Genomic DNA, 27,716 nt, shown 5'->3' with positions numbered 1-27,716 from the left:
ATTCTCTGTTTGGATGACCGATCTAGAGCCGTCAGCGGTGTATTGAGGTCTCCAAGTATGATTGTATTTTTGTCAGTTTTTGTTTTAAGATCAATAAGTAGCTGTCTTATATATTTTGGTGCTCCTTGGTTTGGTGCATATATATTAAGAATTGTTATGTCTTCTTGATTCAGTGTCCCCTTAGCCATTATGAAATGGCCATTTTTGTCTCTGAGTACTTTTGCTGTCTTGTAGTCAGCATTATCCGATATGAGTATTGCTACACCTGCTTTTTTTGGGATGTTATTTGCTTGGAGTATTGTTTTCCAGCCTTTCACTTTGAATTTGTTTTTATCCTTGTTACTTAGATGAGTTTCCTGTAGGCAGCATACAGTTGGATTTTCTTTTTTAATGCATTCTGCTACTCTGTGCCTTTTTATTGGTGAGTTTAATCCGTTTACATTTAGTGTAATTATTGATACTTGTGAGTTCCCTATTGCCATTTTATATCTTGCTTTCTGTTAGTTTTGTGTCTTGTTTGATCCTTCTCTTTCGTTTTTCTATCTTTTGTTTTTATTTGGTTGTATTCCATACATCTTTCCTCTGTTGCTATCTTTTTTATCTCATGTGCTTCTGTGGTGGTTTTTTCAATGGTGGTTACCTTTGAGTAATGAAAAGGGTCCCTACCCTGTTCATTGTAGCGAACTATTTTGTGAGTACTTTTGCACTCCATCGTCCTTTGCTACTGTTAATCTCCATCTTCTCCCCCTCTTTCTTTTTGTTGTTGTCACAATTTAAATTTGGTTTTATTGTGTTCTTCTTGGAGCTTTTACTTGTGGCTCTGTTTTTTTTTTGTTCTTTGTATCTGATTGGAGAACCCCCTTTAGTAATTCCTGGAGTGGGGGTTTTCTGATGATAAATTCCCTCATCTTTTCTGTATCTGTGAATGTTTTTATTTCTCCTTCATATTTGAAGGATAGCTTTGATGGGTATAGTATTCGTGGCTGAAAGTTCCTCTCTTTCAGGACTTTAAATATTGGGGTCCACTCTCTTCTAGCTTGTAGAGTTTCTGCTGAGAAATCTGAAGATAATCTAATGGGCCTTCCTTTATATGTTGTATTCTTCTTTTCCCTGGCTGCCTTGAGAATTTTTTCTTTGCTGTTGGTTTGTGTCAATTTCATTATGATATGCCTTGGAGTAGGTTTGTTGGGGTTAAGAAAACTCGGAGTTCTGTTTGCTTCTTGAACTTGAGGCTTTAGTTCTTTCCACAGGCTTGGGAAGTTCTCATCTATTATTTGTTTGAGTATGTTCTCCATTCCATTTTCTCTCTCTTCTCCCTCTGATATACCTATTATTCATATGTTATTCTTTTTGATGGAGTCAGATAATTCTTGTAGGGCTATCTCATTTTTTTAAATTTTTGAGTCTCTTTCTTCTTCTCTCTGTTGTGCCTCAAGTTGCTTGTCTTCTATTTCACTAATCCTCTCTTCTATCTGACCTGTTCTATTAACTAAGCTTGTTACTTCGATTTTTAGCTCGTGAATTGAGTTTTTCATCTCTGTTTGATTTGTTTTTATAGTTTCAATTTCCTTGGACATATATTCTTTGTGTTCATTGAGTTGTTTTCTGAGCTCCCTAAATTGCCTTTCTGTGTTTTCTTGTATATCTCGGAGGATTTTTAGGATTTCTATCTTGAATTCTCTGTCATTTAGCTCCAAGGTTTCCAATATATTAAATTTTTTCTCCATAGATTTTTCCTCATCTAGCTGTGTTACCTCTCTTTCTTTTGTATCCATGATATTCGATTTTCTCTTCCTTAATGGCATCTGAGGGTGGTTTTGTTGATAGTATTAATGAGATTTAATAAAGAATAAAAAGTTAAAAAAATAATAAAAAAATAATAAAAAAATAAAAAATCGAAGTTTTTTTTTAAAAAGAATAAATAATGAAAAAGAAAAATAAAATAAAAATTTTTAAAAAAAGGAAATTATTCCCCCCCTCCTTTTTTCCTCTCCTCTCCTCTCCCCTCTTTCTTGAGAAAATCTTGTGGTGAACTGTGAATTATAACAAACAATGCCTGTGATGGAGGGCCTGAATTGGGGAAAAGTAATAAAGGGGCAAAAAAAAAAAAAAAAAGAAAAAAGAAAAAAAGAAAAAGAAAAAAAAAGAGCGTATGGACCCACAAAAAGCAAATAAGGAAAAAATTTGGGTCAAGAATAAAATGATTTGCTTTTAGGTGTTGGTTGTCTAAGAGTTATGATGAGAGGAATAAGAGGAAAACGGAAAAATGGAGGGACAAATTAAAAAATTACTATTGCATTTAGTGGAACAAGAACTAGATAAAATGGAGAGCCAGGGATGGGAGTACTGCTAGTGAGTTAAAAAGGTGAAGTAAAACCCCCCCAAAATGCCACAAACATAAGTTTGAGTCCCAGATAAGATAATTTGTTTGTTATTGAGGTTTGAATGAGAGGAGATGTAAAGGAGAAAGGAAGAAACTAATATAGAGGGAGAAAAGAAAGAGAGAGAGAGAAAAAAAGAGGGAACCACTAAAAGAAGAAAAAGAAAGGAGAGAGAGAGAGAGAGTTAAGGGTTTTGGAGTGCAACCCTCATAGAGGGAAAGGAAGAGAAGAGTAAAGATAATGGGAGATGAAACACTTATGGGTAGTGTAGTTCAAGGAGAGGAGAGAGTAAGACCGGCAGAGAGTTAATCGGCCAAATTGGAGGAGGAAAAAAAGTATCAAGAATGAAGATAAGAGAAACAAACGAACAAATATAATAAAATGGGATACGTTATAAAGTCTGCAGATTATTCTTGATTTTGAGAGGTTATCTTCTTGCTTTTTCTTTTCTCTCCCTCTTCCTGGTCGGTGACTCTGTACCCCAGGTTCTGCCCCTTTGGCACGCTCAGGTAGAGGTTTACAGTTGATAAGTCTCTATGGCAATGTCATGTATTGTGTTTTATTCTCGTTGGCAGTTGAGGCTCATTAGCATTTATAGGCTCCGACAGTGAGAGAGTCCGTGTTCCTGGAGCCTTTCTCCTAGTCTTTCCTTCCTCAATTAGTAGCCTGATAATCCAGCTATGGGGTTGCTGCTGCCTCTGCCTGGATAGTAAGAGGCTCAAAGAGCTGGCATCTCCCCACTCTATTTCCACTCAGCACAGGGCTCTGGGTAAGGCTCAGTCAGTCAGAGCTGCTAGCATAATCAGGCGGGCTTTCCGCCCACTCAAAGACCTCTGGCTCTGCCACTCTGTCCGGTAACACAGGCGGGCACCCACTTCCGGGGCGCTTGGAGGAAACTCTCACTCACTGTCTGCGCGCACAGACCAGGATATCCGGCCAGCAGTCTCACGCTCTGAGTGAAACCCCCAACCGCAGGGAAAAGTTGTAGCGTTGGAATTGAGTCTCACTCCGTCCCCGTGCATGGCTTTTGCAAGGCGCTGGGGCGGCCCGAGATTCCGCTTTGGCCCACACAAAGGCCCCTGACTCTGCCCCTCTGTGCAATAACACGGGCACGCACTGCCGAGGCACTCGGAGGAATCTCTCATTCACTATCTGTGCACGCAGACCAGGATATGAGGCCGGCCGCGTTTCCCTCTGAGTGAAACCCCCTCCAGCACGGAAAATCTCCACCGTTGGAATTAGTTCTCACTCCCTCCCGTGCGTGGCTTTCCCAGGGCGCTGGGGCTGCCCGGAGACTCTGCCCTCGGCCCACAGAAATGTCTCTGACCCTGCCTCTCCGTGGGGCAACACGGGCACCCACTCCCAGGGCCTAGGAAGAAATCTCTCGCCCACTAACTGCGCGCACGCCGACCAGGAGACCGGGTAAAATGGCCGCCCTGCTTGTCTTTCTTTGTTTGGGTTTGGCGCGAGTGTTAGCTTGTATTGCCCGGGTTGCCACAGGATCAGTTTTTCATCGGCTTCGATCTCCGTGCCACCGCCTGGTTCGGCCATTTGTGCCACGGCCTGGATCTATTCACCCCCTTTGCCCGCCTCAGTTTCTATATTCACAGTTACCAGAGAAAGCCGCCCTGTTTAGGTTAGTGAGGAAGGCGGAGCATTTCTTACTCCCTATTTCCTTCGGGATTTGGTTATATATTTAGCCAATTTTTCACTCGACCATACCTTTGGGTGTATTGCGAAGCATCTGGAGGCTCCAAGTATAGGTTTTTCTGTTTCTGGTTGAAGATCTTGTTGAGTTTTGGGGGAGATTTATCGGTATCGCTTCCTACCCCGCCATTACTCTGACCGCATTTCTTTATTGTTTGAAATTACACCTAGATGGAGGGATGTGGAGATTTGATTTGGGGAGTCACTAATAATTACCTGGGGACTGCTTCGTTGTGCCCAGGCCTGCTTTCTGTGGTGTTGAAGTTTATAATGGGACACTGGAGGTTTTGATTTCTGGTATTAATGTCTATCTAAAATATTATTATTTTATGGTATATAATATATTAGTACTATTATGTATTGTTATTTTGTAGTATACACTATATTAATATACAGTATATATTATATTAATATTTATATATTTGATTTTTTATGGTTTTACCAAAGCACTGCTACATTTACTTTTATTTGTTTTTTTTGTGGTCCGTGAGGGTTTTTTTTTTTACCATATTGGTTTTATTATGCATGGACAAAAACATGGTATTTTACATTGTAAACAGTCCAATAAGCATGCATTAAGTATATCGTGTGTTATAAGTGCTGCAGTTACCAGCGTGAAAAGCTACAATTCCTGTCCTGAAAGAATTCATACTCTAGTAGAGAAGACGGAAGACAATCATTTTTGGGACCATGCAACCCAATGACTTGTGTCCCAGGCCCAAGGACCAAACTGCTTGGTTCTGAATGTTTCCTCTGTTATTTATTAGCTGTGTGACCTTGGGGAGGTTTTCAGATTTCCCGTTATCTCAGAGAAGTTAATCAATATATGAATGGGAATTAAAATTGTACCTTTTTAATGAAGTTATTGTGATAATTAGACTAGTTAATACATGTACGATGTGCTTAGAACAGTGCCTGACATAATATAGGAGCCTAATAACTATTAGCAACTACTCAGAATAATGTGGGCAATGAAATAACTACTTGTGTCAGAATCACCTGGTGGGAAGATAATAAATACAAATTCCTGAAGTTGTCACCTCAGAGTTTCTGACTTATTAAGACTGGATGGAATTTGGGATTCTGAAATTTTAATAAGCACCCTGGGTAATTCTGATGCAGGGTGTTCATGGTCCATACGTCAAGGAACACTGATATACTGGAGGCAAAAGCAACAGTACCCTTTGCTCAAAGGTGGAGTCAAGAAAGACTTCACATTGGAAGTCATGGTATGGATTCTGGGTTTTGAAGGATGCATAATAGTTCAACAGGAAAAGAGAACAATAGCATGTGTAAATACAGAGTTATGGGTTGTTATGATATGTTTGGAGGATCAGTTTCTCCATACTATTGGAGGTGGTTAAAAGGTTGGGTGTTTGGAGAAAATCTGTGGGTGATGAAGTTAGAGAACGGTAATTTCTGGAGTGCACCTGTCCAAAATTAAAGAATTTCAGTGACTAAATGGATCAAATTGTTGTCTGGTATCATTTGAATAAGAAGGAGGGATTGATTAGACATTTAATTTTGCAAATTAGTCGTGGTGGTGAGAAATAGAAACAGTCATCACTGGGCTCATTAATCATGATGTCACACTCTGCCCTGATAATCACTGCTGAGCAGTTTTTGGAATTATTCAGCTAGGCTCTGGCCGTAGGGGAGATTTACACTTAGCAACAGTTAAAATAGGAATGTGAGGTCTCTCCCTCTTCCCCTTGGGGATATCTTCTGAATAAGGTAGTCTTTCTCTCATCTCAGTAGCTTTTCCAACATTTTCGATACTGTATATTTAGATATTTGGATGTTTGGGAACTATTGGGCATTGCCTCAAAACTCCTTCCAATCATAAATGAGAAGTGATCTTGAAGAACACAAATGTTCGCATTTTCCCTTTTTGTCAACCGAAATAAGATTATGCTATGGTAGAGAAGGCAGTGGTCTGATAGTAAAGAGAAATAAAAAAATTTCAGGCAGAATAAGTGATTCTTTTTTTTTTTTTTTTTTTTTTTTGCATTGTGTTAGATCAAGAGGATTTCCCAAGTGAACTGAGCAGGACGAAGGTTCCAGTAAAATCTGATTGATGGTAGAATGAAATTTTATGGTAATTGGTGATGCCACAAATCACCTGATCCGTCAGGGAAAAGAAAAAGGATTCTTTGGGAAACCTGGCTGGCAACATGATGTTGGTGAGGCAAGGGGAAGGGACTAATAACACAGCTGAAGTTTGACTAATTAGCATAGACATTCAGGAGTCAGCTTCCTTTTTCTTTCCTTTTTTAAAATTGTCATTGCTTCTTCACTGTGATATTAGCAGAAATGTTATTTATGCTAATTAGAAACTACTCTAGAAAAAGAGTTACGTAGTCAAACAAAATATTCATCAGCTGTCATTGCAGGGGAAGACTCTGCCCACTGTGGGCTGCTCCATGATCATTGTATCAGCTCTTAGCAATCATCAGTATAATGATGAGTATAAAATATCCCCATTTTTATATTACATGTACAGGCAAGGGGGAAGAAAGCCTGTTCATTTGTGCTTGTGTGAAGTAACTGGCTCAAAAATCCTTCGGGGGGGACACATTGGAACATCTCTCAGCAACATTTTTTCCCCTTTAGGTACAGTGACCAGAAAGTAGTATCAAAAAAAAAAAAAAAAAAGTCAAAAGGATGGCTGAGCATCTGGAGGCATCTGAGAGAGCCTGTGTTTAGATGAATGGATGACAGACTGAGTAGTGAGGGGTCATGATGGGTGGCCAACTCCTTTGAAACACAGTAGCCCTATTGTATATCTAAGAGCTGCTCAATTCAAAGCAATCGCGGCTTGAATGCTTCTGTAAATATACATTAGCCTTTAAGCACACAAGACACCATGCCAGCTTTTATTTTATTTTATTTTTCCTTCAGGGGAGAAAGTAAGAGAGAAAGAGATGAAGCCCCCAAAGCAGCCAGAGAACCTCCTTTTGCGACTATAACTTTTCCTTTTGACATTGTTTTTTAAAGCTGCAGTGTTCCTGTGCGAATGAATACGGGTTTTTATCCCCAGCACAGAGGGCTGCTGTCCAATTGCGGGCATCTCTTTCCCGTGTGATTGGCAGAGCTTTCTGTCTCACTCCTATTAGACAAGATATACCGTTCAGATTTCGACAGAAGATATTACCCATGGAATCAACAGTGCTGTTTTCATGATAAACGTGGATGTTGAAGATTAAGGTTTTATGTAGGCCCACTGTTAAGCAACACACCACTTGAATTAGGAGGCACTCTACCTGAAACAGTTGTATCAGCTTAATTTTGCTCTTTTCCAAGCTTTTCCCACCGGGCATTACAGAAGCACCATGTCTGCAGAGAGATTGCTGTAAACTTCTGTTGTTGACCGAGTAGGACCTCTTTCAGAAGTTGAGGTGTTAAGACTGGAAGGGTTGTGTGAAACAAAGAGCCGCCCGTGGCCCAGCAGGGGGCGCCCTAAGACCAGCCGCAGCTCTGCAAAGCAACTGCACGCAGTGAAGGCAGAGAGAGTCTGAACAGTTACCCCTGCTCAACACCCTCCTTTCCTCTTCTCTTTTTAAATGTAGGGAAGGAAAAAGAAAAGAACCATCAGCCAGAAACAAAGGGATCCTGAGAATGAAACATATATGCAGCTGAAGATCTTAAAAATTCAGAGGACTCGGGTGAGGTACCTACATGTCACAGAGTTGCATTCTGGCTGTCAGTTATTTTGCAGTTCTTCTGGGCAGAGATCTCTTTCTCTTCTCTAGCCACTCCCCCCCACACCCCCTCCTCCATACCCATTTGGGGTCCTCTACATCTGGCTGGATTGAACAATACCATTGGTTCCTTGAGGAAGACCCCTGGCCCACACTGACATCATCACGCCCAGCAGAAATAGTTAGTGCTAGTTCTTAAGCATCTTGCATGGGTATTGCTAAGTTCAGTGCCGCCCCCTTTCCTGTCTACAACAAGGGTGCAGTGAGGGAATTGGGCTAAATGGTCTCTGAGCGCTAAGGTTATGTCTGTTCATAAAATAAGAAGTGAGAGGTTAAGGCAATAAACCAAAGAACTCAACCCCAAAGCGAGATTTTTAGTGCCAAATTTTGAGATAATTGAGGCCCCCCCCAAAGTGTTTTTTCTTTTTTCTTTTTTTTCCCCCTTCCCTTTCTGACAACTGGCCCATCTTGTGTGTAGGTCTTTGGGGCTCCATTCCTATCTCTGTGATAAATCGATCAACAGATTCATTGAACTTCTATGCTGTGGTTAAAACAGAGATGAGCAGATTGGGAGGTTCTGTCTGCTCATTGGCAGTTTTCTTTTTGTTAATGGCTTATGTAGGCGTTAACAGCAATTTATTTAATTAAGTCAAAATATTGCTTGGTAAATGGACATATTACACTTGCATTTGCTTGTTTGTTCTCAGAATAAATTTTAATTATGCTTTTTTTTTTTTGAGGGGTGGATATTCTCATTTAATTGGTCCTAATGAGATCCAGGTTTACCCACTAGGATAAAAGGGACAGTGTTAATCTGTATTACATTGATCAGCCTCTGTGATGGGCAGGATTGGACATGGACCAGAATAAGTGGACAGATGTAATGACCAAGAGGGACCCCGGTAAGCAGAGGTTTGCAAGTGGATAAACTCTCTTAAAGTTGTATATGTGCTCACACTGTGTTGAAACAAAGGGTTAGAAGACATTGAGGATCAGCAGGCGAGGAGAGATTTAGCAAGGATACTCTCAGCCAGAGACTGTGGGGTAGGAACCTCTCAGTTGTTGGTAGGGACTCCCTACCCAGCAGGCGTGATGGGGAAGGACCAGTTTTGTCAAATAAAGGCAAGAACATTACGCTTCAATAGAAGACAAAGACATTCTCTCAATATGGACAAGAGCTCTCTTTTTCCCTCAGGAAGTGGAGCGCTCCCCATTTTCATGCTGGAAGGTCCATGGGGCCCATTTTCCCTTTAACATTTGTGCCAAGAGCTTGATAAGTTCCTTGAAGGCACATTTTTGAAATTTATCTGCCTGTCCCCTGGTGCCTACTTTGCATGGGGACTTTTGCAAGAAGAGGTGTTACAAGGCCATTGTTGAACTGAACGATCCCATTACATTTTTTTCTTTTTTAATGTATCATTACAGCTACAGAAACAAACAAACCAGGAAAAAAAAAAGGTCCTTGCATGAAGTCATAATTTGGCTCATACGAGGTGCTGAGCCCATTTCCAACTCTAATGACTAGATACTCCCCACCAGCATGATCTAGGCTGCTGGGAATGGGCTGAACCGACCGGGGGCAGAGACCATGAATTGCTTAGGTCATTAAGCACGAATGTGCTAAGCACCAAGCCACACATTCAGTGCAAGCCTTCCGTAGGTCTGGCTTTCTCAGTTTCAGAAAATATTTATTTATATTAATATTAATGCCACTTTCTCTTTGGGTCTCTTCTGAAAAGGTGTTCTGTATGAGGGTAGTATATAATTTCATGGAATCACTGAGTCAGGACCAGCAGACCTACGGAAAAGCACTCATTTGAATTAGAACCACACAGAATCCTATTTACAGTTGTACAGGCAGCATTGCATTTGGGCTTGCTTGTTGGTGGGTGGTGTGGAAGTCGATGACCTAGCAGATATGATGTGGTTGAAATTTCTGTTTTTCCAATTACTGTTTAATCTCTCTGAGCCTTTGACTCTTCATCTAAAGATGGGAGCTCTGGACATTGATCTGTTTGAGGGTTGAGTAAGAAAAATATATACGTAGGACACAGTCGACATTCAATCGTAGGTAATTATTTTCTAAGATATGCTCTAGATAACTTTGCATCTTCCTACATGTAATATTCCAAAGGGCTATTAAACAAGGGGCTTAGTTTTTGGTGAAGATTGAGGTTCTCTGGAATTACTAGGGCAGAAATACTACTCATTAAAAAAAAAAATGGATGAAAGTCCTTTGTTCCCTCAAACTGTCATTCCCTTGCCTTTTCCTTCTTTTTATTGCCTCCTCTTCTCAGAAATTCAGTTTCCAAATTATTTTACCACACCTGTTTCTTCAAAATTCCTCATTCATTCCTTGTTAAGTGATAATAATTCAATGCAGTAATCTTCCTGGGAGTATTCTATTGCTAACAGATAACACATCTAGCACAAAGAAGTACAAGGTGAATGGGAATTTCCAGCTTTGGTCGACATGTGGCAATGTATTTTTTTCGGGCTACTGGGATCTTTTCAGTTTTTTTGAAATTAAATTCATTGCCGGTAAGTAATACATGAAATCTATCTATTAAATTGTTATAACTTTAAATAATCTATCACATTAGTTACTTATCTAGAAAGGTCACAAAGAAACATACATAGTTACCATATTTTTTAAAGTTTTTTTAAGTTATTGCTATAAACCAAGAACCATTTTTTTATTAAGTAAAAGGTGGGGAGGCCGAGGGACAGACTCCAGCATGTGCCCTGACTGCTTATCCACCTGGCAAGTCCCCTACTGGGTGATGCTTTGCCCATCTGGGGCTGCTGCTCCATTGCTTGACAACTGGGCTATTTTTAATGCCTGAGATGCGGCCATGGAGCCATCCTCAGTGCCTGGGGCCAACTTACTTGAACCATTTGAGCCATGGCTGTGGGAGTGGGGAAAGAGAGAGAGAGTGAAAGAGAAGGAGGGGTGGTGGAGAAGCAGATGTGTGCCCTGACTGGGAATTGAACTGAGGACTTTTACATGCTGGGCTGACGCTTTACCTCTCAGCCAACCGACCAGGGCCTGCCATGTACCATTGGCTAGAGGATGCAGAAAGTTAGAGGCACAGTTTTGTGCAGGGAGCTCACAGGTTAGGGTTACACAGAGCAACAAGGGAGCACAAATGCACTGATAACCTGAAGGAGGCATGAGCACGACCCAAAGTGAGGTTATTGAGGGTCCGGCACTAATGGCCAAGGTCTTCAGAAAGCACCCTGACTTCCACCAAGATGAGAAGGCCTCCTAGAGCATGTCAGGTAGGTCCCTAGCAGTTGAGATTTTCTTCCAAGGCCATGTATTTGAAGGTAGACAATGAACGGGGTCTTTTTAACATGCGATCCAACCAGAAAAAATTTTTTTCGAGCAGGAAATTCTCTCAAAACATAAGCATAATTATAGAGTCTGGGATAATGTGTGTGACCTCTATTTAACCTTGGGGCTATTTATGATTTTAAAATTTTTCATTGCCTAGGTGAATAGGGGAAAAGTCTTTTATTTCCACTCTTATATCCTGCATTATACTAATTACAGGAAGAAGGCTTCTACAGGCCACCATTAAAAGCAGTAAAGAAACTCTATCCATGATGTGAAACAGTACACCCAGCCTAGGTAAAATTGAGTTACAGGCTCACTGGATTGTGGCCTTTATTTGAAGTTGTCAGCTGTGCTATTGTGGGTTCACTGTTCCGAAAGCATACATCCCGCCCCCCCCCCCCCCCAAGCAGTAAAGCTGTTTCTGTAGTCTCATTTTATTTAATAACTATGTCTTGCTTAAATATAGTGTGTGGGTGAAATTGTTATAAGTTGGCATTTATACTTTATATGGCTTTGTGCTACGAAACCTCAGTTACAGAAAAACACTTGCAAGGAACTCAGGCACGTGTTCCTTCCTCAAAGCACACACCACAACCTCTCACTATGGTACTTTGTGACACCATGAGAAGCAAAGAAAATAGGAAACCATATATAATGTTGACCAAAAAAAGAACTCAAAGCACCGTGCAGTCCAACTGGCTCCAGGTCTTTGATAAAAAATAAATTTTAAAGTCATGTAGCTGCTAGTAAAGCACGATGAAAAACATTGTTTTGACCAGGCCTATAGGAACCTCTCAGAATTTACGTTGCTGTCATTGTCAGCTTGTTATTGCTTTGTGTAGTTTAGTTAATAAAGTGTTACATATTGAACTTTGTACATGAGTACCTGATTGTGAGATCTACAGTCCAGACTGAGGATGTCACAGTTGGAGAGAGGAAACACAGAGGTTGAATAGGAGAAAGCTATCATGATAGGAAACATGCACGCACACTTGGTTACAATCTTACAGGCTATAGTCTTTGTGGCTGCATGGATTTGCTGAGTCAGTGGCCTTCTGTGCAGATGCCCAGATGAGACACAGGCAGTAACATCTGTAGCTGGATGACTTTTTCTATTGCCTTCAAATAGGGCTCAGGGCTGAGGACAAAGAGGCAGTAAGCATTTCACATTCTGCAAAGAAAAAAACAACTGTTGGGAACAGAACCATCGTTTAAGGGTTCTAAATGCTGCTGTTTCCATCTTGTGGCTCTACCATCTTGTGACCCCAAGGTCATTCTGCCCAGACATGTCACTGCCACTCTGATGTCATTGTCCGGAGGTAGTCACCTGGTCAACAGAACTGTAAAGAGTGTGAGAAATGAGGAGAACAGCATGGACATTTGTGAGAATCAATAGTCATTGAACGTTCATAGTCACCCACCTTTATTATAATAACCCAATCACAGGTTTTGTTTGAGGGCATTACTATAGTACTACATTATCTGTGGTCCACTCATTTATCCACCTGTTCCACTACATACTATGGGAATCAGGTGTTGTGGACGCTACAGGAAGAAATGGAGCCCTGCCCAAGGCATCCTTCCATGTTTCCTTCCCCAGGGTTCTTCCTCCTGTCTACCTCGTGTTGCAGCTGGAATTCCATAGGGCAGCCTAGCAAGAGGGATGTCTACGTAACAGAGGAGTTCAGTCACCTTCTCTGCCTTTCAGGTGAGCTCTCTGGGCTGGGAAGTATGGAGCCCGAGTGTGCCAAGTGAAGCCAGGAGCAAGAAGAGTACCCAGGAGGCTGGGTTGAATATGCTATTGGGAATAGACTCTTTCAAGACTAATGCCCAAGAATTAGGATTCAAGGTCAAGGCTCAATGACAGTCATAGTGAGATCTGCATATGCAGAGGGCTATTTCATTTGAAAGTGTTCCCACCCACATTGTCCCTGGTGGTCATCACAACAAGCCCACGAAGTCTGGGGGTCAGGCTCTGTCTCAAGGCATCCAAAACAGAGAGGTTAACCTGTCTGAAGTTACTATCCTCAAATCTCACCTCCAAAATAATTATCCACCCACTACATCTCACACTGTTACCCAGGTCCTACAGGGTCTTGTTATTTCTTCACTTGTGTCATGGGATAGTTCAAGGTCAAATGACTCCTGTTCAGGAGTGCCAGAGAGATGTTTCTAGTGTTATTCCAAGTACCACATCAGTCCTTATTTAATGGAAGTACAAGAACCGACCAATTGCAAATCCAATACTGCGTGACTTCCTATGCTAACCCACCCTCATGCCTACCTTTACTCCCGTTGCTCTTCCAACAAGGACAAGGAACAAACAGGTCAGCCAACATGTGGACTTTATCATCACTGTTGCTTTAACTTTTAAAGCTCTTTGTAATGTTGGCAAGCAAGTTAGAACTTGCAACTAAACCTTTGATTGCAAAACACACAGGAGCTTGCTTCTGACTAGATTATTGTTTTTCCATACACACTGGCTTTTCTTTGCAAACTGTGCTTAAGGCAAATGTCCAACACCAAGTAAATTCTCATGCTTTTGTACCCACTGTTCTTCCCTATGGAAAACCATTTAATATACAAAGCCAGGTAAATTCAGAAGGTTTCTCATACTGTCATTGCCAACCTGGTTGCAACATGTTTATTAGCAAAGTGACATTTGTTTAAGAGTGAGTTGAGACTATTGTACTGTCACAGAGCACTGCATTTCCTATGTTACAAATTTATTTCATCTTGTCCCTCAAACTTAAGTTTTTCCTACTAATAGACCTAAACTGTAATTTTTTTATATAAGCAGATAATTTCTAAATCCACTGATACTGGATAAAAATGCCTATTTTAGGTTTGGAGTCATCCGTTATCACTTTTATCATGGGCAAACTGAGGGGGTTCTTTTGATTGATCACTTGATATTGTGTAACCCCAGTGTTTGACTTCAATCCTTGGCAAGTTATGGTAAGGATGATGATAGTATTCAGACATTCCTGGCCATTTTTTTTGTAGTTCTACTGTGGTCACAGCTCTGGGCTCTTTCAGAGAGATAGCTGGAAGCTTCCATGCTGATGGTCATCGAGGGTTATGGCTGCAGAGAGGTGGTTCTTTCCAGTAGGACCCTGTTGTCATCTGTTATTCTTTTTCCAGGAATGGAGATGAATTTATACTGAGTGGTCACTCAGAGGCGGATCTTATATTTAAAGGTGTTATATGAATAAAGATGACTTAATTGGGTATTCCTCCAAACAGTGTTCATCAACTGTGATTTTCAAATCCAGCAGATCTGTCTCCCTGGAATTAGTATTCCAGGAAGGACAGAACTTCAGGTTCTGAATGGATGATTCCACTTGAAACCAAGACATCAGAGGATGACGTCAGAGTAATGGCGGGGTAGAAAGCGATACCGATAAATCTCCCCCAAAACTCAACAAGATCTTCAACCAGAAACAGAAAAACCTATACTTGGAGCTTCCAGATGCTTCGCAATACACCCAAAGGTATGATTGAGTGAAAAATTGGCTAAATATATAACCAAACCCCGAAGGAAATAGGGAGTAAGAAATCCTCCGCCTTCCTCACTAACCTAAACAGGGCGGCTTTCTCTGGTAACTGTGAATATAGAAACTGAGGCGGGCAAAGGGGGTGAATACATCCAGGCCGCGAAACAAACGGCCGAACCAGGCTGTGGCACGGAGATCCAAGCCGAGGAAAATCTGATCCTGTGGCAACCCGGGCAATACAAGCTAACACTCGCGCCAAACCCAAACAAAGAAAGACAAGCGGCGCGGCCATTTTACCCGGTCTCCTGGCTGGTGCGCAGTTAGTGGGCGAGAGATTTCTTCCTAGGCCCCGGGAGTCAGTGCCCGTGTTGCCTCACGGAGAGGCAGGGTCAGAGGCCTTTCTGTGGGCTGAGGGCAGAGTCTCTGGGCAGCCCCAGCGCCCTGGGAAAGCCACGCACGGGAGGGAGTGAGAACTAATTCCAACGGTGGAGATTTTCCGTGCCGGAGGGTGTTTCATATCCTGGTTTGCGCGCGCAGATAAGGAGTGAGCGATTCCTCCGAGTGCCCCGGCAGTGCGCGCTCGTGTTATCGCATAGAGGAGCAGAGTCAGGGGCCTTTGTGTGGGCCGAAAGCGGAATCTCGGGCCGCCCCAGCGCCTTGCAAAAGCCGCGCACGGGGACGGAGCGAGACTCAATTCCAACGCTGCAACTTTTCCCTGCGGTTGGGGGTTTCACTCAGAGCGTGAGACTGCTGGCCGGATATCCTGGTCTGCGCGCGCAGCCAGTGAGTGAGAGTTTCCTCCAAGCGCCCCGGAAGTGGGCACCCGCCTGTGTTACCGGACAGAGTGGCAGAGCCAGAGGTCTTTGAATGGCCGGAAAGCCCGCCTGATTATGCTAGCAGCTCTGACTGACTGAGCCTTACCCAGAGCCCTGTGCTGAGTGGAAATAGAGTGGGGAGTTGCCAGCTCTTTGAGCCTCTTACTATCCAGGCAGAGGCAGCAGCAACCCCATAGCTGGATTATCAGGCTACTAATTGAGGAAGGAAAGACTAGGAGAAAGGCTCTAGGAACACGGACTCTCTCACTGTCGGAGCCTATAAATGCTAATAGCCTAGACTGCCAACGAGACTAAAGCACAATACATGACATTGCCATAGAGACTTATCAACTGCAAACCTCCACCTGAGCGTGGCAAAGGGGCAAAACCCGGGGTACAGAGTCACCGACCAGGAAGAGGGAGAGAAAAGAAAAAGCAAGAAGATAACCTCTCAAAATCAAGAATAATCTGCAGACTTTATAACCTATCCCATTTTATTATATTTGTTCGTTTGTTTCTCTTATCTTCATTCTTGATACTTTTTTTTTCCTCCTCCAATTTGGCCGATTAACTCTCTACCGGTCTTACTCTCTCCTCTCCTTGAACTACACTACCCATAAGTGTTACATCTCCCATTATCTTTTCTCTTCTCTTCCTTTCTCTCTATGAGGGTTGCACTCCAAAACCCTTAACTCTCTCTCTCTCTCCCCTTTCTTTTTTCTTCTTTTAGTGGTTCCCTCTTTTTTTTCTCTCTCTCTCTCTTTCTTTTCTCCCTCTATATTAGTTTCTTCCTATCTCCTTTACATCTCCTCTCACTCAAACCTCAATAACAAACAAATTATCTTATCTGGGACTCAAACTTATGTTTGTGGCATTCTGGGGGGTTTTTACTTCACCTTTTTAACTCACTAGCAGTGCTCCCATCCCTGGCTCTCCATATTATCTAGTTCTTGTTCCACTAAATACAATAGTAATTTTTTCATTTGTCCCCCCACTTTTCCGTTTTCCTCTTAATCCTCTCATCATAACTCTTAGAAAACCAACACCTAAAAGCAAATCATTTTATTCTTGACCCAAATTTTTTCCTTATTTGCTTTTTGTGGGTCCATACGCTCTTTTTTTTTTTTTTTTTTTTTTTTTTCTTCTTTTTTCTTTTTTTTTTTTTTGTTTTTTTTGTTTTGTTTTGTTTTGTTTGCCCCTTTATTACTTTTCCCCAATTCAGGCCCTCCATCACAGGCATTGTTTGTTATAATTCACAGTCCACCACAAGATTTTAACAAGAAAGAGGGGAGAGGAGAGGAGAGGAAAAAAGGAGGGGGGGAATAATTTCCTTTTTTTTTTTTTTTTTTTTTTTTTTTAATTTTTATTTTATTTTATTTTTCTTTATTTCATTCTTAATTTTTTTTAAAAAAAAAAACAACTTTTTTCGATTTTTTTTATTATTTTTTTTTAAATTTTTTATTCTTTATTAAATCTCATTAATATTATCAACAAAACCACCCTCAGATGCCATTAAGGAAGAGAAAATCGAATATCATGGATACAAAAGAAAGAGAGGTAACACAATTAGATGAGGAAAAATCTATGGAGAAAAAATTTAATATATTGGAAACCTTGGAGCTAAATGACAGAGAATTCAAGATAGAAATCCTAAAAATCCTCCGAGATATACAAGAAAACACAGAAAGGCAATTTAGGGAGCTCAGAAAACAACTCAATGAACACAAAGAATATATGTCCAAGGAAATTGAAACTATAAAAACAAATCAAACAGAGATGAAAAACTCAATTCACGAGCTGAAAAACGAAGTAACAAGCTTAGCTAATAGAACAGGTCAGATAGAAGAGAGGATTAGTGAAATAGAAGACAAGCAACTTGAGGCACAACAGAGAGAAGAAGAAAGAGACTCAAAAATTAAAAAAAATGAGATAGCCCTACAAGAATTATCTGACTCCATCAAAAAGAATAACATAAGAATAATAGGTATATCAGAGGGAGAAGAGAGAGAAAATGGAATGGAGAACATACTCAAACAAATAATAGATGAGAACTTCCCAAGCCTGTGGAAAGAACTAAAGCCTCAAGTTCAAGAAGCAAACAGAACTCCAAGTTTTCTTAACCCCAACAAACCTACTCCAAGGCATATCATAATGAAATTGACACAAACCAACAGCAAAGAAAAAATTCTCAAGGCAGCCAGGGAAAAGAAGAATACAACATATAAAGGAAGGCCCATTAGATTATCATCAGATTTCTCAGCAGAAACTCTACAAGCTAGAAGAGAGTGGACCCCAATATTTAAAGTCCTGAAAGAGAGGAACTTTCAGCCACGAATACTATACCCATCAAAGCTATCCTTCAAATATGAAGGAGAAATAAAAACATTCACAGATACAGAAAAGATGAGGGAATTTATCATCAGAAAACCCCCACTCCAGGAATTACTAAAGGGGGTTCTCCAATCAGATACAAAGAACAAAAAAAAACAGAGCCACAAGTAAAAGCTCCAAGAAGAACACAATAAAACCAAATTTAAACTGTGACAACAACAAAAAGAAAGAGGGGGAGAAGATGGAGATTAACAGTAGCAAAGGACGATGGAGTGCAAAAGTACTCACAAAATAGTTCGCTACAATGAACAGGGTAGGGACCCTTTTCATTATTCAAAGGTAACCACCATTGAAAAAACCACCACAGAAGCACATGAGATAAAAAAGATAGCAACAGTGGAAAGATGTATGGAATACAACCAAATAAAAACAAAAGATAGAAAAACAAAAGAGAAGGATCAAACAAGACACAAAACTAACAGAAAGCAAGATATAAAATGGCAATAGGGAACCCACAAGTATCAATAATTACACTAAATGTAAACGGATTAAACTCACCAATAAAAAGGCACAGAGTAGCAGAATGGATTAAAAAAGAAAATCCAACTGTATGCTGCCTACAGGAAACTCATCTAAGTAACAAGGATAAAAACAAATTCAAAGTGAAAGGCTGGAAAACAATACTCCAAGCAAATAACATCCAAAAAAAAGCAGGTGTAGCAATACTCATATCGGATAATGCTGACTACAAGGCAGGAAAAGTACTCAGAGACAAAAATGGCCATTTCATAATGGCTAAGGGGACACTGAATCAAGAAGACATAACAATTCTTAATATATATGCACCAAACCAAGGAGCACCAAAATATATAAGACAGCTACTTATTGATCTTAAAACAAAAACTGACAAAAACACAATCATACTTGGAGACCTCAATACACCGCTGACGGCTCTAGATCGGTCATCCAAACAGAGAATCAACAAAGACATAGTGGCCTTAAACAAAACACTAGAGCACCTGGATATGATAGACATCTACAGGACATTTCATCCCAAAGTGACTGAGTATACATTTTTCTCCAGTGTACATGGATCATTCTCAAGAATTGACCATATGTTGGGCCACAAAAACAACATCAGCAAATTCAGAAAAATTGAAGTTGTACCAAGCATATTTTCTGATCATAAAGCCTTGAAACTAGAATTCAACTGCAAAAAAGAGGAAAAAAATCCCACAAAAATGTGGAAACTAAACAACATACTTTTAAAAAATGAATGGGTCAAAGAAGAAATAAGTGCAGAGATCAAAAGATATATACAGACTAATGAAAATGACAATACGACATATCAGAATCTATGGGATGCAGCAAAAGCAGTGATAAGAGGGAAGTTCATATCACTTCAGGCATATATGAACAAACAAGAGAGAGCCCAAGTGAACCACTTAACTTCCCACCTTAAGGAACTAGAAAAAGAAGAACAAAGACAACCCAAAACCAGCCGAAGAAAGGAGATAATAAAAATCAGAGCAGAAATAAATGAATTAGAGAACAGAAAAACTATAGAAAAAATTAATAGAACAAGGAGCTGGTTCTTTGAAAAGATCAACAAAATTGACAAACCCTTGGCAAGACTTACCAAGGAAAAAAGAGAAAGAACTCATATAAACAAAATCCAAAATGAAAGAGGAGAAATCACCACGGACACCGTAGATATACAAAGAATTATTGTAGAATACTATGAAAAACTTTATGCCACTAAATTCAACAACCTAGAAGAAATGGATATATTCCTAGAAAAATACAACCTTCCTAGACTGAGTCAAGAAGAAACAGAAAGCCTAAACAGACCTATCAGTAGAGAAGAAATAGAAAAAACCATTAAAAACCTCCCCAAAAATAAAAGTCCAGGCCCAGACGGCTATACCAGCGAATTTTATCAAACATTCAAAGAAGACTTGGTTCCTATTCTACTCAAAGTCTTCCAAAAAATTGAAGAAGAAGCAATACTTCCAAACACATTTTACGAAGCCAACATAACCCTCATACCAAAACCAGGCAAGGATGGCACAAAAAAAGAAAACTACAGACCAATATCTCTAATGAATACAGATGCTAAAATACTAAACAAAATACTAGCAAATCGAATACAACAACATATTAAAAAAATAATACATCATGATCAAGTGGGATTCATCCCAGAATCTCAAGGATGGTTCAACATACGTAAAACGGTTAATGTAATACACCATATCAACAAAACAAAGAACAAAAACCACATGATCTTATCAATAGACGCAGAAAAGGCTTTTGATAAAATACAACACAATTTTATGTTTAAGACTCTCAACAAAATGGGTATAGAAGGAAAATATCTCAACATGATAAAGGCCATATATGATAAACCATCAGCTAACATCATATTAAATGGCACTAAACTGAAGGCTTTCCCCCTTAAATCAGGAACAAGACAGGGTTGTCCACTCTCTCCACTCTTATTTAATGTGGTACTAGAGGTTCTAGCCAGAGCAATCAGACAAGACAAAGAAATAAAAGGCATCCATATCGGAAAAGAAGAAGTAAAGGTATCACTTTTTGCAGATGATATGATACTATACATCGAAAACCCCAAAGAATCCACAAAAAGACTACTAGAAACAATAAGCCAATACAGTAAGGTCGCAGGATACAAAATTAACATACAGAAGTCAATAGCCTTTCTATATGCCAACAATGAAACAACTGAGAAGGAACTCAAAAGAACAATCCCCTTCACGATTGCAACAAAAAAAATAAAATACTTAGGAATAAACATAACAAAGAATGTAAAGGACTTATATAATGAAAACTATAAACCATTGTTAAGGGAAATCGAAAAAGATATAATGAGATGGAAGAATATACCTTGTTCTTGGCTAGGAAGAATAAATATAATCAAGATGGCTATATTACCCAAAGCAATATACAAATTTAATGCAATTCCCATCAAACTTCCAATGACATTTTTTAAAGAAATAGAGCAAAAAATCATCAGATTTATATGGAACTATAAAAAACCCCGAATAGCCAAAGCAATCCTAAAGAAAAAGAATGAAGCTGGGGGCATTTCAATACCTGACTTCAAACTCTATTATAGGGCCACGACAATCAAAACAGCATGGTATTGGCAGAAAAATAGACACTCAGACCAATGGAACAGAATAGAAAGTCCAGAAATAAAACCACATATATATAGTCAAATAATTTTTGATAAAGGGGCCAACAACACACAATGGAGAAAAGAAAGCCTCTTCAATAAATGGTGCTGGGAAAACTGGAAAGCCACATGCAAAAGAATGAAACTGGACTACAGTCTCTCCCCCTGTACAAAAATTAACTCAAAATGGATCAAAGATCTAAACATAAGACCTGAAACAATTAAGTACATAGAAGAAGACATAGGTACTCAACTCAGGGACCTGGGTTTTAAAGAGCATTTTATGAATTTGACTCCAATGGCAAGAGAAGTGAAGGCAAAAATTAATGAATGGGACTACATCAGACTAAGAAGTTTTTGCTCAGCAAGAGAAACTGATAACAAAATAAATAGAAAGCCAACTAAATGGGAAATGATTTTTTCAAACGACAGCTCAGATAAGGGCCTAATATCCAAAATATACAAAGAACTCATAAAACTCAACAACAAACAAACAAACAATCCAATAAAAAAATGGGAAGAGGATATGAATAGACACTTCTCCCAGGAAGAAATACAAATGGCCAACAGATATATGAAAAGATGCTCATCTTCTTTAGCTATTAGAGAAATGCAAATCAAAACGGCAATGAGATACCACCTCACACCTGTTCGATTAGCTGTTATTAGCAAGTCAGGTAACAGCAAATGTTGGAGAGGCTGTGGAGAAAAAGGAACCCTCATACACTGTTGGTGGGAATGTAAAGTAGTACAACCATTATGGAAGAAAGTATGGTGGTTCCTCAAAAAACTGAAAATAGAACTACCTTATGACCCAGCAATCCCTCTACTGGGTATATATCCCAAAAACTCAGAAACATTGATACGTAAAGACACATGCAGCCCCATGTTTATTGCAGCATTGTTCACAGTGGCCAGGACATGGAAACAACCAAAAAGCCCATCAATAGATGACTGGATAAAGAAGATGTGGCACATATACACTATGGAATACTACTCAGCCATAAGAAATGATGACATCGGAACATTTACAGCAAAATGGTGGGATCTTGATAACATGATACGAAGCGAAATAAGTAAATCAGAAAAAAACAGGAACTGTATTATTCCATACGTAGGTGGGACATAATAGTGAAACTAAGAGACATTTATAAGAGTGTGGTGGTTACGGGGGGGAGGGGGGAATGGGAGAGGGATAGGGGGTGGGGAGGGGCACAAAGAAAACAAGATAGAAGGTGACAGAGGACAATCTGACTTTGGGTGGTGGGTATGCAACATAATTGAACGACAAGATAACCTGGACTTGTTATCTTTGAATATATGTATCCTGATTTATTGATGTCACCCCATTAAAAAAATAAAATTATATAAAAAAAAAAAAAAAAAAAAAAAAAAAAAAAAAAAAAAAAAAAAAGAAACCAAGACATCATTGTTTTAAGTAATTCTGAAAATATTTAATTTATAGGCATCCAAACCTCACACAATCATATCGCTTGAAGAAATAATGCCAATATCTTACTGTATGTCCTGTGGTGGTGTGATTCCTGGAAGATTCTTGGCCCCCACTGAGAGTGGTATTTCTTGCATTCCTAAATTCATATTGAAGATGTTCTAATTGCTCCAGGATTTTTCTTTCTGATGGTTTATCTGTTCTCCAGGGTCACAATCCTGCAGGGATTAGATACCACTTTTTCCATTCTTCTTTCAGAACTACGAGGAGAAGAGAGTTCCCTGTGTGTTCATGGATTGGCCTACTGTGCTTATTAATTGTACTGATTAAGGAAGATCACTCACTCTATTATAGTTTTGATATTTGCAGAGCACTGGAAGTACCTTGCTGTAACATTCTGATGGGAACTGCTGAACAGCATGGAGCTAGTAATCTGTGCTTAGCCTTAGCGTAGGGAACAGAATGAAGAAACTCTTCCAATGATGCATCTGCAGAATGGATTTTCCTTTACAGTTGAATGTTAAGGTCTAAAAATAGACGGCCTCAGCTTTTCCATGAATGTGGACACAGAATGAAGAGCCAGTGTCCCGCTATATTTCTTTCTCCCACGCAATTTCTCCTTTTCCATAAATCTCCACCTGTCTGGGTCTAGCAGGAAAACAGTGCATGGGCTCAGCATGCAAGCATTTTCAATTGTACCTGGCTTTCTGTCCTCTGTGCAGTAGACTAGATAGAATGTTTGTTCAGAGACAAGCTCATTACTTGTTTTTAGAATGAAAACCACAAAACACTCCAAGCCTTAATCCTTGTATGTGCACAATATAAGTTTAAACTGTAGACACAAAGAATTTTGTAAAGAAAATCCCCCTTCTTGCCCCCACTTTTAAATGCCTGGCCATGTACCCCCTCGGGCTGCTTGCTTTCTTTATCCCCAAACATTTCTTGCTCTTGGACAGGTTAAGTACTCATTTGTCCCCTTGAAACAATAACCGTCTGATAATAAAAAGGTGGAAATACATTTGGATTTCTTATAAATCACCATTAAACTTTTTGGTTTGGTTGCAGCTGTTATTTTTCTCTTGTTTCTGCAGTCTCAGATACCATGCTCGAGTCTGCTACCCTGTTTGATTTAGCTTCTACTCTTTGGTTGATTCCTTAGGTGATCTATTTTAAGCAGCCAAAGAACACAGATGCCTACTCTGCTCTGTTTTGAGCAGGTGACGATGGTACCATGACGTCCTCTCCTTCCCTTTTGGAGCTGCTCAGGGTATTCGAGGTGTGCCTTTTTTCCTGGGAGCTTCTTTTTCATTCATCTTTCCCAAGACCTTTGCTGTTAAATGCTTATAAGGGAGCATAAATTGTAAGGGGAAAGCTAGAGTCTGCCAAAACTTTTATTTTATATCCTCTGCGTTCAGATATAAAAAAAAAGAGACTATTTCCCTTTCCTTTTTCCTTTGCTCTTCGGTAAGAATTCTAAACAGACATTTCTGGAAATGGACCTCTGTGTCCTGGGGAATTTGCTTTATGCAGGCGACCTTTACATAACTTAGAAGTCTGTGTCCCACCTCAGCATGCTGTAAATCAACGTCCTGCATTTAACCTAACTGAAAAGCAATTTAAATCTTAATGCACTTTTATGTCATTATATCATTGACAACACAGGAATGCTTGTTAAAATGTTTTTCTTTCTATATTTCATTCTTTTTAAAAAATTATTTTTTCTTTTTTGAGGGGAAGGGAGGCAGAGAGACAGACTCCCACATGTACCCTGACTGGGATCCACCTGGCAAGCCCACTAGGGGGTGATGCTCTGCACATCTGGGGCGTTGCTCCATTGCTCAGCAATTGTGCCATTTTTTTTAGCACATGAGGCAGAGGCCACAAAGCCATCCTCAGCACCTGAGGCTAACTTGCTTGAACCAATCAAGCCATGGCTATGGGAGGAGAAGAGAGATGGGAGGAGGGTAGGGGAGGGATGGAGAAGCAGGTGGTCGTTTCTCCTGTGTGCCTTGATCAGGAATTGAACCTGGGACATCCACACACCAGGCTGACGCTCTACCACTGAGCAAACCAGCCAGGGTCTATATCTCCTTCTTAATATCTTCTGACTTTGACTGCACCCCCAGTATCTTTCCACAACCAAGGCAAGCTCTCCTAAACTTTTACAAAGATAGTTATGTGGCGTGCCTCTTTCCTCCTTTTTCTGGATCAATCATTCATGGGGTCAATCAACTTGGTCTTACAGATATCTTTCAGCTTTTTTGTTTTTCTGCTGGCCTTTTTTTTTCTGCATTCTTTGCAGCAAAGGAGATTTTAAAAGCCTTCTTTAAAAAGTCAGGTAAGGGTGGGAGAGGTAGGAAAAATGGCAAGCACATATGTTAACATATATCTACACATGTGATCAAAGCACATGTTGATCAAATCTTGTTGCTGGATACCCCATCACATGCAGTAGTTATAATTGGGACAATGTGGTCTGGGTCACTGGGTGGAACTGAAACTCAGCAATAAGGAGGAGGACTTTCTTCACTTTTAGAAATCTGTGGCTTACTCCTCAGTCCCTCACCATTCTCTGTTTCTCCATGTCCCTGGAACTTACCTGCTCATGTCCTTCTTTTGATGCATTTAATGTCTAAATGTTCAGGTTTTTTTGTTTTTTAAATTTTTTTCATTGATGAGAGAGAGATGGTGGGAGGGAGGAGAGAAGCATCAACTTGTTGTTCCACTTAGTTGATTCATTTAGTTGTACACTCATTGTGGTTTCTTGTATGTACCCTTACCAGGGCTTGCACTTGCAAATTCTGGAGCCCTAGGTTGACGCTTTATCCACTGAGCACCCTGCCCAGGGCCTGACTATTCCAGTTTAAAAGTAGAGGTCACCGTCATCTGTCAGCAAGACAACTTCATTCTTTTCACATAGTGAGGGTGACTTCATTTGTTTCCATTTTTTTCTTCAAATACAAAGATGGTTTTATCACACTTTGTTACTTGAAACCTTTTGTTTTCTGTTGCCTTCGGATAATGTTTAAATACATCAGCCTACATTCAGTGCCTTCTGTGACAAGATTCCTTCTTATTCCCATTACATTTCCTCCCAGAGTCTGCTCTCCAGCCATATTGGTTCCCTTTCAGTCTATGGATGACCATGATCCCCTCACTTCTGAGATGGCCCCTGTCGTTGCCTCTGAGGAAATATTATTCCTGCACCATGCTGCCTTTTTTTTTTTTTTTTTTTTTTGTATTTTTTCTGAAGCTGGAAACGGGGAAGCAGTCAGACGGACTTCCACATGCGCCCGACCGGGATCCACCTGGCATGCCCACCAGGGGGCGATGCTCTGCCCCTCCGGGGCGTCGCTCTGTTGTGACCAGAGCCACTCTAGCGCCTGGGGCAGAGGCCATGGAGCCATCCCCAGCGCCCAGGCCATCTTTGCTCCAATGGAGCCTTGGCTGCTGGAGGGGAAGAGAGAGACAGAGAGGAAGGAGGGGGGGTGGAGAAGCAGATGGGCGCCTCTCCTGTGTGCCCGGTCGGGAATCAAACCCAGGACTTCCGCATGCCAGGCCGACGCTCTACCACTGAGCCAACTGGCCAGGGCCTCCATGCTGCTTTTAAGTACCAATTTCTTTTTCTGCTTCAAGTCTTGGGTTAGACATTATTTCTTCCTGGAAGCCCTCCTGGAATGGAGTCAGTGGTTCTGCAATGGATTCTTTCAACCCACCCCTCCCCACCATTTATCACACTGTTTGTTTTTTTGGCTTGTAAAATCCAAACTCTAGACTGTCTTGCTCAATGTTATATTCCACATCACGTGGCATAAATCAGGTCTTCCATGTATGAATGCTCATTGAAAGAAAGAACTAACGCTTACTGAGCAGCTGCTGTGTGCACTAATCAAATTAAGAAAGGCATGTAGAGAAGGAGCCGGTCCTTGAGAGCAGTGCGTATCCCTGAGGTGTGGGACTTGCATCTGGGACTGGCCTTAGGAATATGCAACAACAAACAAACATATTTGCTTGTATATGCTGATAAACATATCTGTAAGTATGCACAGGAATGACTATTAAAAGAAGGAATACTGCCCTGACCAGACAGCCTAGCTGATTAGAGAGAGCATCCATCGTCTTGATGTGCAAAGGTTATGGGTTCTATCTCTAGTCAGGGCAAATGCAGGAATAGTTTGATGTTTCTGTCTCTCACTCTCTCTCCCCCTTCCCCTCTTTCTAAAATCGATAAAATAAACATTTAAAAAAAATCTATGGGAGCCTGACCAGGTGATGGCACAGCGAATTGAGCATTGAACTAGGACGTGGAGGACCCGGGTTCCAAACCCCAAGGTCGCCAGCTTGAGCGCGGGCTCATCTGGTTTGAGCAAGACTCACCAGCTTGAGCCCAAAGTTGCTGGCTGTTGGAAGAAAGCCAAAGCACCGAATGACTTTCTGTTCCCATCCTGAGGAAGTGAAGGTCAAGACCAAGCATACATGACTGAAGACAGTCGAGCGTCCAGGGAAGGCCTCAAGGATGCGATGTTGGCCCTGCTGGAGCTTTCTGCAGGTCAGGAATCAGGCAGTAGATGGTGTGGTGTTATGTCTCAGAAAGGGCAAGAGCAATCTAATCAGTTTTGCAAAACTAAATAATAAAATTGGACACTGTAAAAAAAAAAAAATGAAAGGCATGTATCAACTAGGAAGGGTTAGAGTGTACATACTTCCTAGTGATGTGGAGGAAGGTGGTTTGCTGTGTTCTTCACAACCACCTAAAATCCCATTGTGTAGTCCTGGCTGGCTAGCTCAGTGGTTAGACTATTGTCCTGATACACGAAAGTTCTGGGTTTGATCCCTGGTCAAAGCACATACAAGAATCAACCAACAAATTTGTAAAATTCTCATTGTGAGCTATCAATGAAGATGTTGATAGTGAACCCTTATCTCTTACTATGTGTCAAACCTTGTCCTAAGTGCTTTACACAAAATATCCTATGTTATTTCCACCCTAAACATCTATTGTTTAGTAGGTTGTGAAGTAGTACATTTCTTTTGGAAGAGGAAACTAAAGCTTAGGTAAGTCACATAGTAGGTAGTGGAGTCAGGATTCAAGCCCTAGCACTTGGGTCTGTCTACTCTGCTAAACTGGTTTCAGTGAACTGGGGGGATCACTTGGGCCAATATGATGAAAATTGTAAAATTTTATTCCTATACACATTGTACAAGCATATCTCATTTGCTCTGAACCATATTGTGAGTTTTATAAAGTAGGTTTTGCCTTCCTTCTTCAACTGCTGGTAAATCTTAAGCACAAACTGG

General features: G+C 40.5%; 1 long non-coding RNA gene across 1 annotated transcript in view; it reads left to right on the top strand.

The window, feature by feature from the left end:
* LOC136389102 (uncharacterized) overlaps window positions 1-21,970 on the top strand; it is a 142,817-nt gene extending 120,847 nt beyond the window's left edge. The window contains exon 4 of the long non-coding RNA XR_010748267.1: window positions 21,868-21,970. This is a non-coding gene — a long non-coding RNA (uncharacterized lncRNA). The remainder of the gene's footprint in view (window positions 1-21,867) is intronic.
* Window positions 21,971-27,716: the final 5,746 nt, after the last annotated feature.

Source organism: Saccopteryx leptura, chromosome 1 (assembly GCF_036850995.1).
Source record: "Saccopteryx leptura isolate mSacLep1 chromosome 1, mSacLep1_pri_phased_curated, whole genome shotgun sequence".
NCBI lineage: Eukaryota > Metazoa > Chordata > Mammalia > Chiroptera > Emballonuridae > Saccopteryx > Saccopteryx leptura.
This window is presented reverse-complemented; position numbering and strand designations above follow the sequence as displayed.